A 12,577-nucleotide genomic window follows, 5' to 3' on the forward strand; every position below is an offset into this window, starting at 1 on the left:
CCTCTGGTCTCTGCCCAGAATGGCGGCCCATGCCTTTCTGCAGTTCCCCATTAAGACCCTGGACCTATGACCCTGCGAGCTGCTCAGAGATGGCCTTCCTCCACACCTCCCCCACAGTCCAACCCAGACCCAGCCACTCCCCACCACTGTCACCTTCACCCACCCTGCTCCAGCTCTTAAACAGGAGAAAGGCTTCACCATCCAGGCATTATCTTCCAAGACTCCATTTGCTCAACAGAAAATCTGGAGATACGTACAGCCAGCCATGGACCTGTGATGTTTACCTCTGAAGAGGGTGGGGAAGGTCCTCAATGGACGGGGGTGTTGCACTGAAATAATTTCACAAATACACATGCTCACTTTTGTAATCAGGAAACAGTTTTTAAAGGCATCCAGATGCCTTATTATGCAAAAAGGGCTTTCTCTGGATCTCCAGATTGCCCAGGCCTATCAAGGACCACATGATAATAACCAACCCCGTGGACAACCAAATGAGACTCAGTGCCTCCCCAAAACCAAGGCCCGGGGTTTGTTCAAGGACTAGTGCCCAGCTCCAGGGCCGTGGGAGGGCCCAGAGGGCGTTGGTTGACCTAAGAAGTTGCAGAGGCTGTATCGGTTCAGGTGCACCAGGCAGGTAGCGCCACCTAGAGGCCAGATGGTAAATGGCCGAGAGCGTGACTGCTGTGTACCTAACCGGTCTTACAGTCAAAGCTTTGGTTTTTCCAGTAGTTAGGTACAGATGTGAGAGTTGGACCATAAAGAAGGCTGAGCGCGGAAGAATTGACGCTTTTCAACTGTGGTGCTGGAGAAGACTCTTGAGAGTCCCTTGGACAGCAACGAGATCAAACCAGTCAGTCTTAAAGGAAATCAACCCTGAATATTCATTGGAAGGGCTGATGCTGAAGCTGAAGCGCCAATACTTTGGCCACCTGATGTTTAAGAACTGACTCTTTGGGAAAGACCCTGATTCTGGGAAAGATCGAGGGCAAGAGAAGGGGGCAACAGAGGATGGGATGGTTAGATAGCATCACTGACTCAATGAACATGTGTGTGTGTTAGTCACTTAGTCATGTCCAACTCTTTGTGACCCCAGGGACTATAGCTCACCAGGCTCCTCTGACCACGGAATGTTCCAGGCAAGAATACTAGAAGCCACTTCCTTCTCCAGGGGGTCTTTCCGATCCAGGGATTGAACCCAGGTCTCCTGCATTGCAGGCAGACTCTTTACCTACTGAGCCACCAGGGTAGACCATGAACATGAGTTTGAGCAAACTCTGGGAGATAGTGAAGGACAGGGAAGCCTGGCATGCTGCCTTCCATGGGTTCACAAAGAGTCAGACGAGACTTGGCAACTGAACAACAGCAACAGGGATCGTGGGGGTGGAGCCAGAAGAGAGGGCGTGAGACCACCCCTACCACCTGCTCCAAGGTCAGAAGCAGGACAGCGGGACATCAGGCAAGTAAATCCCTGGATGCTCTACGGAAAGAACTTTCTAACAACTCCTCAGAACAGAGCAGATGGTCCAGGGAGGCATCCAAGCCTGCGGAGGCGGGTTGAAGCTGGAGGTCCCAAGAGCCTCTAAGTTTCTGCCTCCACTTTTCTGAAGAAGAGCGCACTGGAGAGGAGGCCAGCAGAGAGGCTCTGGGGAGCATTGTGAGAGGAGGGGCTGGGAAAGAGATGCGGGAGGCATTTTCAGATCAAAAACTAAGAGTCAGAAAGTTTTGATATTTTGTCAGAGCTCACATGGAAGGCGGAAAAGGCGGACCTTCAGTCCGATGCAGTTGGGTTCCCTCCAGTCGGCCTTGTTGCCCTCTGCAGGGTGAGGACACGCCGCTCCTGGCTGGAACTGAGCTGCTCCCTCCCTGACCGCCCCCACCATCTCCTCCATGCTGTGTCCCCTTTTCTGGTTCTTCCCTTATCTCATCTTAAACTCGGGCTTCCCCCAGTGGCTCAGTGGGCAAGAGTCCACCTGCAATGCCCGAGACAAAGGAAATGTTGGTTCAATCGCTGGGTCAGGAAGATCCCCTGGAGAAGGAAATGGCAGCCCACCCCAGTATTCTCCCCTGAAAAATCCCATGGACAGGGGAGCCTGGAGGCCTACAGGCCGTGGAGTTGCAAAGAGCCAGATAGGACTGAAGCAACGGAGCACACACACATCCGACACCGTTCCTAGATGACGCCTCCTTACCCACCAGGACTGCTGCGGGTGCAAACCACCAGTCGACAGGAACAGTCTGCAGGTCTTTGGGATGTCAGGTGATCAAAAGGTCAAGGTGGTTCAAAGTACTGCACTGCAGTGTTGTCTCCAATCCTCTGGCCAGCCAGCAAGGGCACGTTCCCTCACTCTCTGAAAAATGCATCACAATTGCCCTGGTGGACAGTGAGGGACGGCCATAGCTCCCCTCCCCTCCTCCTCAGCCCCCAGGGCTGCGGCTCCTTCCTGCCCTGCTCTGAGTCAACGGTGGTCCAGGGGTTTTGCACCTGGACCTGGATGCAGGTGTTATTTGACTCCCCTGGAGGCACAGGGATCTAGACCAGCCACAACCAAGGGCAACTTGAAGTGAGTCACATTTGAGTTTTCTAGTTGCCACATTAAAGAAAGTTAAAAAAAAAAAGGAACAAGTATTTTTTAACATTGTTGTATTTTTTTATTGTGTTGAAATTCACATAACATAAAATTGACCATTTGTGGTGCACAATTCATTTAGTACCTTTACGATGTTGTGCAACTACCATGCGTGCGGGCTTAGTCGCTTCAGTCGTGTCCGACTCTTTGTGACCCCACAGACTGCAGCCCTCCAAGCTCCTCCGTCCATGGGATTTCCCAGGCAAGAATACTGGAGTGGGTTGCCATGCCCTCCTCCAGCGATGGGTTTGATTCCTAACCTAGGGATCAAACCCAGGTCTCCTGCAGCTCCTGCATTGCAGGCAGGCAGGTTCTTTACCACTAACGCCACCTGGGAAGCCTGGGCAACTACTACCTCAAGATAATTTCAAAATATTTTATCATCACTCCAAGATAAACCCCACCCCCATTAACAGCCATTCTCCATTTCTCCCTCTCTCGGCCCCTGGTCACCGCGAATCTGCTTTCAGTTTCTGTGGATTTGTCTCTTCTGGACATTCCACATAATCGGGATCACACAATAGGTGACCCAGCCTGTCTTCCTTCACTCAGCATGTTTTCAGGGCTCATCCATGTTGCAGCATACGTCACCACTACATTACTTTTAATGGCTGAACGCTGTTCCACTGTGTTGATGGACATGTGGCTTGTCTCGACCTTTCGATGACGGTCAGTGGTGCTACGCTACACTTGCACACACAAGTTTTTGTTTTTACACCTGTTTTCAATTCTTTGGGGTATATACCCAGGGGTGGAATTTCTGGGTCTTAAGAAAACTCTATGTTTAGCTTTTTGAGGAAAGGAAGTTTTTTTCACTGTTTATTTGTTTGGCTGTGTTAGGTCTCGGTTGCAGCATTTGGGATATTTGCTCTTCGTTGCGGCATGTGGGATCTTTAGTTGCAGCAGGGGAGATCTAGTTCCCTGACCCGGGATCAAACCCAGGCCCCTTGAATTGGAAGCATAGAGTCTTAGCCACTGGAACACAAGGGGAGTGCCAAAGGGAGGTTACTTTGAAAGATATATTTATTTATTAGTGCAACATAGCCAAAATACAATCATTTCAACACGTGATAGATATGATTCTCATAGTAATCTTTCATGATCATTTTTTATACTGAGTTTTTGAAACCCAGAGGATGTTTTTCACTCAGATCACATCTCCAATCAGATCAGCACCTTTTAAGCACTCGATAGCCATGTGCGGCTCACGACAACTGTCCTAGACAGCACTGGTCGACCTCACACTCCCGGCATCATTCTCGAGCTCTGTTGTTCCTGGGGGTCACCCCCATCACTGCCCACTAGTGTCCAGATGCAAGACCCCACTCATCTGTGGGCCTCAGCACTGGGGTAAGAGGGTGACCCCAGTGCTGACCTACACAGTCGGGTTGGACGATTCCTGCTCTGCCACATACACATATACATCCTGCTATGCTCTGGACATTTGTGCCCCCACAAAATTCACATGCAGAAGCCCTAACCTTCAGTGTGATGGCATTACAAGGTGAGGCTTTTGGGGTGATCAGGTCATGAGGGTAGAGTCCTCGTGAGTAGTATTGTTGTTGTTGTTGTTTAGTCGACCAGTCATGTCCAACTCTTTGTGACCCCATGGACTGTAGCCCTCCAGGTTTCTCTGTCCATGGGATTCTTCAGGCAAAAAGACTGGAGTGGGTTGCCATTTCCTCCTCCAGGGGATCTTCTCCACCCAGGGATCGAACTCACATCTCCTGCGTTGGCAGGCGGATTCTTTACCACTGAGTCACAAGGGAAGCCCATGTGAATGGTATTAGTGCCCTTATAAAAGGAATCCTGGTGGTTAAGACTCCGAGATCTCACTGCCAAGGGCCCAAGTTCAATCCCTGGTCCAGGAACTTAGATCCCACAAGCCTCAAGATGTGTCTAAATAAATAATTTTTTTCATACCTTTTAAAAAAAGGAACACCAGAGCACTGGCTTGTCTTTTCTGCCATGGGAGGACTCAGTGAAAAGACACCGGGACTCAGTGAGCCACATAGCCCTCACTGGATACCAGACCTTGAACTTGGACAATCCAGCCTCCACGATGTGAGGAATAAATGTCTGGTGTTTATAAGCCTTTCAGTCTATGGCATTCTGTTATTAGAACCCAAAGATACATTCCCCACCCTGGACTCAGCCTTCTGATCAATAAAATAGGAGCATGGTAAGAACAGTGTGTGCAGGCCCCCAGGAGCTGCCTGGCACCACATGCGCATATGGTCCCAACCACGGCAGCACATGATGATGCTGTATAAGCGAGAAAAGATTACCGCGCATCCTCAGGAGGATGTGGATGCCTCCGGAATCCTGCAGGAATTATGCAGCTACATGTATGCTAAGTCCCTCAGTCACGTCTGACTCTTTGTGACCCCATAGACTGTAGCCTGCCAGGCTCCTCTGTCCATGGGATTCTCCAGGCAAGAATACTGGAGTGGGGTGCAGTGCCCTCCTCCAGGGGATCTTCCCAACCCAGGGACTTAACTCTAGTCTCTTATATCTTCTGCATTGGCAGGCGAGTTCTTTACCACTAGCACCACCTGGGAAGCCCTACGTGGCTACAGAGACCACTGAACAAGCCCAGGGAGCATCGCTGGCCCTCAGCTGCCTGTGGGTACCCCTGAATCAGGGGGTCATTCCTTGGGCTTCTCACGTGGCACAGAGCTGGGGTAGGGGTCGGGAGGGAGACCTGAGCAAGGAGATATCAGAACAGTAGGGACCAAGCAGCAGGGGCTGCTACAGAATTACTTCTTGAAGAGTTTGCTCCCAGCTTCTCAGGATGGACCCAGCCAAGTCTTGGGGGCCACACCAGCCCTCCCTCTGACTCATGCATCCTGGTGGGAACCCCATAGTGGAGGCAGAGAAAGCAGCCTTTAAATAGAGCTCTGAACCATCTGAGACTGTGGGGCTGATGGAAGGAAGCCAGCGGCCGCCCCTGGCCCAGCCACAGGCCTGGAGAGGCTGGGCTCTGATAACCCCACCTCTCTGCCTTCTCCTCCCTCCCCTTGCAGCCTCTAACAGCCCACTGCCACAAAACCCAGGCTCAGATGTTTTGGCTTTCTGAAAATGCAAGATATAAAAAGAACCATGGGGCGGATGGAAGGGTGGGGAATGGCCACCAGCTTGCTAAAAGCTACCACCCCCAGGCTGGCCCTAGTGCAGCAAGCATCCTGCTCTCCCCAGCCATCACCCCTAGAGATGCAGGCTCGTGCTTGTGTGCAGACACATTGTGACAAGCCAGCATTTGGAACTAGGGATAAGGAGGCCAGCCAGCTGGGGGGAAGCCAAGTCTGACTTTATAAAGGTCTCTCTCCTGGGCCAGAACTGGGCGCTGGCCTTTGTAATTTATGCAGATGCTCCCAGGTGAAGCAAGTCAAGCCTGCCCCAGGAGCTTACCTCTCAGTGTGGGGGTGAGGGGGCACATGGACAATGCGGGGCTCTGGCTGCTGGGCCCAGCCTGGCCTCCCCAGGCTCTGAACAGTGCATTCAAAAATGGCCACCTGTCAACAGCTTCATCTACCTGCTCCCTCAGCCCCACCTCCCCCCGATCACGTTTCCGGTCCACACTTCTGCCCCTTGGTCCAGATCTTCATGCCCACTGCTCAACTTCCGGAGATCCTTGCTCCGGGGTAACTGCAGCCCCCAACCAGCCAGCCTTGCTCCCAACCCCTGGGCTCTCTGCTCACGCAGCCCACCCCACCTGCAGCCCAAACTCCCCGCACCACTCGGAGCTCAAGATGTCCACCACCTGCCTCTCTCTCCCTTGCCAGGACTTTGTGCTGGTCCTTTCACTATATACAGACAGGCTTTCCAGGTGGCTCACATGGTAAAGAATCTGCCTGCAGTGTGGGAGATCTGGGTTCAATGCCTGGGTGGGAAAGATCCCCTGGAGGAGGGCATGCAACCCACTCCATTATTCTTGCCTGGAGAATCCCATGGACAGAGGAGCCCGGCAGGCTACAGTCTGTGGGCTCGCAAAGAGTTGGACACAACTGAGTGACTAACACACACAATCCACTATACATAGGGCAGGGTGCCAGGCCAAGGCCAGGAGCTGGGAATGCACGGCAGTAAGATGGGTGCTGTCACACCCTCACGGACTCCTAGTCAGACGAAGAAGGCAGAGGGCACATCAACAAACCTACACTAACAAACCAAAAAGAAAAGGCAGGGAAAGAATGAATTACAACTGGGATGTGTCCTTTGAGGGAACATCGGGGAGCACTGTAGAGAGGTGGACCTTCCTCAGAAGGGGAAGGGAACATGTACACAAGGGTCCCATAGAAGAAGAGGGAAGAGCGGGGACTTTTTATACAGGGAAACAAGCTCTGCTGTTGATGTTGTTGTTTAGCCCATAAGTCAAGTCAGACTCTTTGCAACTCCATAGGCTATACCCCACCAGGCTCCTCTGTCCATGGGATTTCCCAGGCAAGAATACTGGAGTGGGTTGCCATTTCCTCCTCCAAGGGATCTTCTGGACACAGGGATTGATCCTGAATCTCATGCTTGGAAGGTGGATTCTTTACCACTGAGCCACTGGAAAGGCCCTAAAGAAGCTTGGAGAAGGAGGAAATTGAGATTAAGATGCCATGTGCATCCCCCTCGGGAATATTTAGTCTCTATCTTGAAAACAGTAGGGGCCTACTGAGGGTTCAGGAGAGCTGGCATGCTCAGACTTCAATTTGTGAAAGCTCACTGACTTAGAGGCAGAAAGGACAGTGATTACCAGGGATTGGGGTGAGGCGAATGAGGAGTCACTGCTTAATGAGGACAGAGGTGTTTCATTTTTGTTTTGGCTATGCTGACTGTCTTGAGGGATCTTGGTTCCTGGACCTGGGATCATGCCTCCTGCACTGAAAGCTCAGAGTCCTAACCACCAGGGAGTTCCCAGGGACAGAGTTTCAGTTTGGAATGATGAAAAATTTAGGAGATGGACGATGGTGATGGTTGGGTGACAATGTAAATGTATGTAAAGCCAGGAACTTTCACTTAAAAATGGTTTAAAAATGATAAATCTTATATATATATATATATATATATATATATATATCTTACCACAACTTATGAAAGTTTAAAAAGGCAAAATTTAAGTGAGGTATATTTATGTCATAAGTTAAGGTGGAAGTTAACCCACATGTCCCTCCACAAATGAATGGATTTTAAAAATTGCAGTACATCCATACAGTGGAGTATTCATTCAGAAAAGGATTGAACTTTAGATAAGCTGCTATAAAGTGAATGAGTTTCAAAAACAAGCTAACAGGAATTCCCTGGTGTTCCAGTTGTTAGGACTCTGCACACTTTCATTGCCGAGGACCTGGGTTCGATCCTTGATCATAGAACTAAGATCCCACAAGACATGCAGCATGGCCAAAAACAAAATAAACAAACAAAATCCCACCAAGCTAACAAAAGACCACCTAGTGTCTTTCATTGATATGAAATGTCCAGAAGAGGGAAATCCATACAGACAGAAAACAGACTACTGTTGCCAGGGACTAAAGGAAGGGGGATGGGAGGGTTTCTTGGGGTGATGGAAACTTTCTGCAGATGGGTAGGTGGTGACGGTTACCCACCCTTGTGTTTGTCCTAAATGCCAGGGCATTGTACACTTTAACATGGTTAACTTTATGTTCGTATATTTTGTCTCAATTTTTTTTTAAACGGAAAGAAGAAAAAAGAAAGATAGGAAAGTTAAGTGTGCTGGCTACACTGAGAAAAGAGATGAAGGGTCGGGGACACTGAAGCGTGAAGTTGGGGCACATCTCCAGACCCACACAGTGACAGATGATGGCACCAGGGAGGGGCAGGGAAAAGCAGAGGGAAGGGAGAAACAGGAGGTAGGGTCCCATGACTGATTAGATGACAGGGTAGTGGTGGTTCGTGGGATGTTTCTATCTTATCTGTCAGCTCTGGCGGGTGGCCAGGGGTGGGGATTACTCGAGGCAGCTCTAGGCTTCCTGTCTGTGATCCTGCTGTGCCTCCATCAGCCTGCCTATCTCAGCGCTCAACCCCATACCACCTTGAAGACTCGAATGCCCCCTCCCCGGGGGATATCCCCATCATCCCCTCCCTAGTGTTAATCATCAGAACCTTCTGCGTGTCCCCGTGCCCCTCCAATACCGACTCCTTCCAACCTCTTTGCTGTTCCAACCAGGAAACACCCCAGAAAGCCCCAAGTCAGCATCAGCTGACATTCAGGCCTCAGGCTCCTTTAGAGCAGGGGTCTGCAAACATCTGGAAAGGGCCAGACTGGAAATATTTTCTGCTTCAAGGGCCAGGCTGTCTCTGTTGCAATGACTCAACTCTGCTTTGTAGCATAAAAGCAGCCTGGGATAATAGGTAAACGAATGAGCACAACTGTGTGTCAATAAAACTTTATTTATGGGACTTCTGTGGTGGCCCAGTGATTAAGAATCTGCCAGTTCGATCCCTGCCGAAAGCCACTGAACAACTAAGCCCAAGCTCCACAACTACGAAGCCGAGGTACCTAGAATCTGTGCTCTATTATGAGAGAAGTCACCACAATGCTCCCGCTCGCTGCAACTAGAGAAAGCCCATGCACAGAAATGAAGGCCTACCAAAGCCAAAACATAAATTAAATTTTTTTAATTAAATTTTAAAAACAACTTTCTTTATGGACTCTGACTTTGCAGATAACTATTTATTTTCTTTTTTATTTATCTGACTGTGCCAGGTCTCAGCTGCAGCCTCTGGGCTCTTCCATCTTCACTGCAGCATGAAGGATCTTTTAGTTGTGGTATGCGGTATGTTTAGTGGCTGCATCCAAACTCTTAGTTGCAGCATATAAACTCTTAGTTGGAGCATGTGGGATCTAGTTCCCTGACCAGGGATTGAACTCAGGCCCCCTGCCTTGGGAGCACAGAGTCTTAGCAAATGGACCACCAAGGGAGTCCCAGGGACACTGACTTTTTAATTGACATATATTTGACATGTAACATTGTATACATTTAAGGTGTTCAACATTTGGTACATTTATATAGTATAACTGACATATATTGTAATATGGTTGCGATTGTATCCATAATTAGCACCTCTGTGAAAGTCTTCATGGCTCAGTCATGTCCAACTCTTTGTGATCCCATGGACTGTAGCCCACTAGGCTCCTCTGTCCTTGGAATTCTCCAGGCAAGAATAATGGAGTGGCTAGCCATTCCCTTTTTCAGGGGATCTTCCCAATACAGGGATTAAACCTGGCTTTCCTGCACTACAGACAGATTCTTTAACCTCCGAGCCACCAGGGAAGGCCATTAGCACCTCTATGATGTTATATAATCATCATTTCTTTTTAGTGGTGGAAATAGTTGCTAGTCTCTTAGCAAGTCTGATGATTATAACATTTTATTCTATATTTACTCTTCGGTGCATCTGTGGAATTCTAGGATTTATTTACTACTCAGTCCAAGTTTATACCCTTCAGCAATGTCTGTTCAATCCCGCCACCACCCCCACCCCCCCACCCCAGCTCCTCGGCCACTGAAATTTGAATTGCAGATCATTTTCAAGTTGTGAATTGTTTTTTCCAGCCATTTGAAAATGAAAAGGCCATTCTTAACTCACTGGCTGTACAGGAACAGGCAATAGGCTGCATTTAGCAACCAAGGCTGTGGATGACTCCCAACTATCTCTTGCCCACACTTGCCCCTTATAATAGTGTATATCAGGGAGTCTTGGGTGTCTTTATAAGGGCACTAATCCCATTCATGAGAGATGCACCCTCATGACTTCATTCCCTTCCAAAGGCTGTACCTAATATTATCACCATGGTGGTTAGAATTTCAATATAGGAATTAGAGTGAGGGGGTAGAGACACAAACATCCAGACCACAGTTGTGAGTATCCAGCTTTTTAAAAATTATTATTATTGGGAATTCTCTGGTGGTCCATTGGCTAAGATCCCACACTCCCAATACAGGGGGCCCGCTTCAATTCCTTGTCAGGGTACTAGATCCCACGTGCCACAACCAAGACCCACTGCAGCCAAATAAATTAAAAAAAACAACTGCTCTGAGACACTGCCTTGACACCTGGGATACCAGGTCTCTTCATCATGGCCACAGTCAGAAGACAGAAAACTCCCAAGCACTCCCAGGGTCCCCAGCTGCCCAGGAGGAACAGGTTGGCAGAGGCCAGATGAGGGGCTTTCCAGCAACAAACACAGACCTCCCTTCCACACCTCCACAGGGAAGAATATTCAGACATGTCTCTGACTATCTTTCCCAATTAGCCATCACGCTGCTCTCCCCCAGCCCTCTCTCCTTCTCTCCTAACCCCAGTGTATTTTCTCAAAGGTGTTTATCTTTTTCAGAGCTTATCAGTGTATTTAAGCATCAAATATTGCCTGTGCCCACCTCCTCAATGGAAGGACAACCATCTGTACAGTCCAGAGAGCAGTTAGGAATAAGTCTGGGTTGGGGTTCTTGTTGTTGTTCAGTTGCTCAGTTGTGTCTGACTCTTTGCAACCCCATGAACTGCAGCACGCCAGGCTTCCCTGTTCTTCACCATCTCCCGGAGTTTGCTCAAACTCATGTCTATTGAGTCAGTGACGCCATCCAGCTATCTCATCTTCTGCTGCCCCCTTCTCCCTCTACCCTCAATGTTTCCTAGCATCAAGGTCTTTACCAATGAGTCAGCTCTTTGCATCAGGTGGTCAAAGTACTGGAGCTTCAACTTCAGCACCAGTCCTTCCAATGAATATTCAGGACTGATTTCCTTTAGGATGGACTGGTTTGATCTCCTTGCAGCCCGAGGGACTCTCAAAAGTCTTCTCCAACACCACAGCTCAAAAACATCAATTCTTCTGGGTTGGGTGGTCATAACAATTTCACTCTGCCTGTGTAGTGAAAACACACACCTCAGATTGGGACTAGAACCCATTTTTTAAAAATATATGGATCATTTTTTAAACTATTTCTTGAATTTGTTACAATATTGCCTCTATTTCGTTTGTTTTTTTTTTTGCTGAGAAGCATGTGGGGTCAGCTTCCTGACCAGGGACTGAACCACAACCCCTGCACCAGAAGGTGAAATCTTAACCACTGAACAACGAGGAAGGTCCTTGACTGTCTTTTTTTACTATTATTTTTATTTTGCTGCACTAGGTCTTAGTCGCAGCACACGAGATCTTCAACCTTCACTGAGGCATGTGGGATTTTTGTTTCAGCAGGTGGGATCTAGTTCCCTGACCAGGGATCATACCAGGCCCCTTGCACTGCGAGCCACCCCCATTGTCATAAGGAGAGGAAACCAGTCCCTCCTAAAGGAAATCAACCCTGAATATTCATTGGGAGGACTGGTGCTGAAGCTGAAGCTTTGGCCACCTGATGTGAAGGGCCGACTCCTCATAAAAGACCCTGATAGTGGGAAAGACTGAAGGCAGTAGGAGAAGGAGACAATGGTTGGATGGCGTCACCAACTCAAAGGACATGAGTCTGAGCAAACTCATGGGAGATGGTGAAGGACAGGGAAGCCTGGTGTGCTGCAGCCCGTGGGGCCGCAAAGAGTCAGACACGACTGAATGAACACCACCACATCTGTTACAGTGAGCACATAATGAGGCTCAAGCTCCACTGGAAATCTCATCTTCCACCATCCTACATCTAATCACTCCTAAAAAGTTTATGTTGTAGCCTCAGTGACAACATCACTCTTTTATTTATTTTATAACTGTATTTAATTAATTTATGTTCTGGCTGCTGCAGGCAGGCTTTCTCTAGTTGCACTGCATGGGCTTCTTATTCATGGGCTTCTCATTGCAGTGCCCCTCCACACACACACTGCAGAGTGTGGGCTCCAGGGCACACAGGCTTGGGAGTTGTGGCCTGTGGATGTAGTTGCCCCCAGACACACGCGATCTTCCCAGACCAGGGATCAAACCTGTGTCCCATGCATTGGCAGGCAGATTCTTAAAGACT

General features: G+C 49.0%; 1 protein-coding gene across 24 annotated transcripts in view; it reads right to left on the reverse strand.

The window, feature by feature from the left end:
- The window catches only part of IER2 (immediate early response 2), a 36,266-nt gene that overhangs the window by 4,279 nt on the left and 19,410 nt on the right, over positions 1 to 12,577 (reverse strand). For 3 of the 24 annotated variants that reach the window (XR_006059836.2, XM_060415402.1, XM_060415409.1), the window contains 2 exons: positions 2,194 to 2,348; positions 164 to 329 (listed from right to left, as the gene is read on the reverse strand). The exons of 3 other annotated variants lie outside the window; for them this stretch is intronic. The gene's annotated coding sequence lies outside the window, so the exon portion shown is untranslated. Of the gene's footprint in view, positions 1 to 163; positions 330 to 2,189; positions 2,372 to 3,632; positions 11,497 to 12,577 lie in introns of those variants that run through there. 18 more of the 24 variants (XR_009600607.1, XM_060415412.1, XM_060415405.1 and 15 more) reach the window with 12 other exon arrangements.

The sequence above is a fragment of the Ovis aries genome, chromosome 5 (assembly GCF_016772045.2).
Source record: "Ovis aries strain OAR_USU_Benz2616 breed Rambouillet chromosome 5, ARS-UI_Ramb_v3.0, whole genome shotgun sequence".
NCBI lineage: Eukaryota > Metazoa > Chordata > Mammalia > Artiodactyla > Bovidae > Ovis > Ovis aries.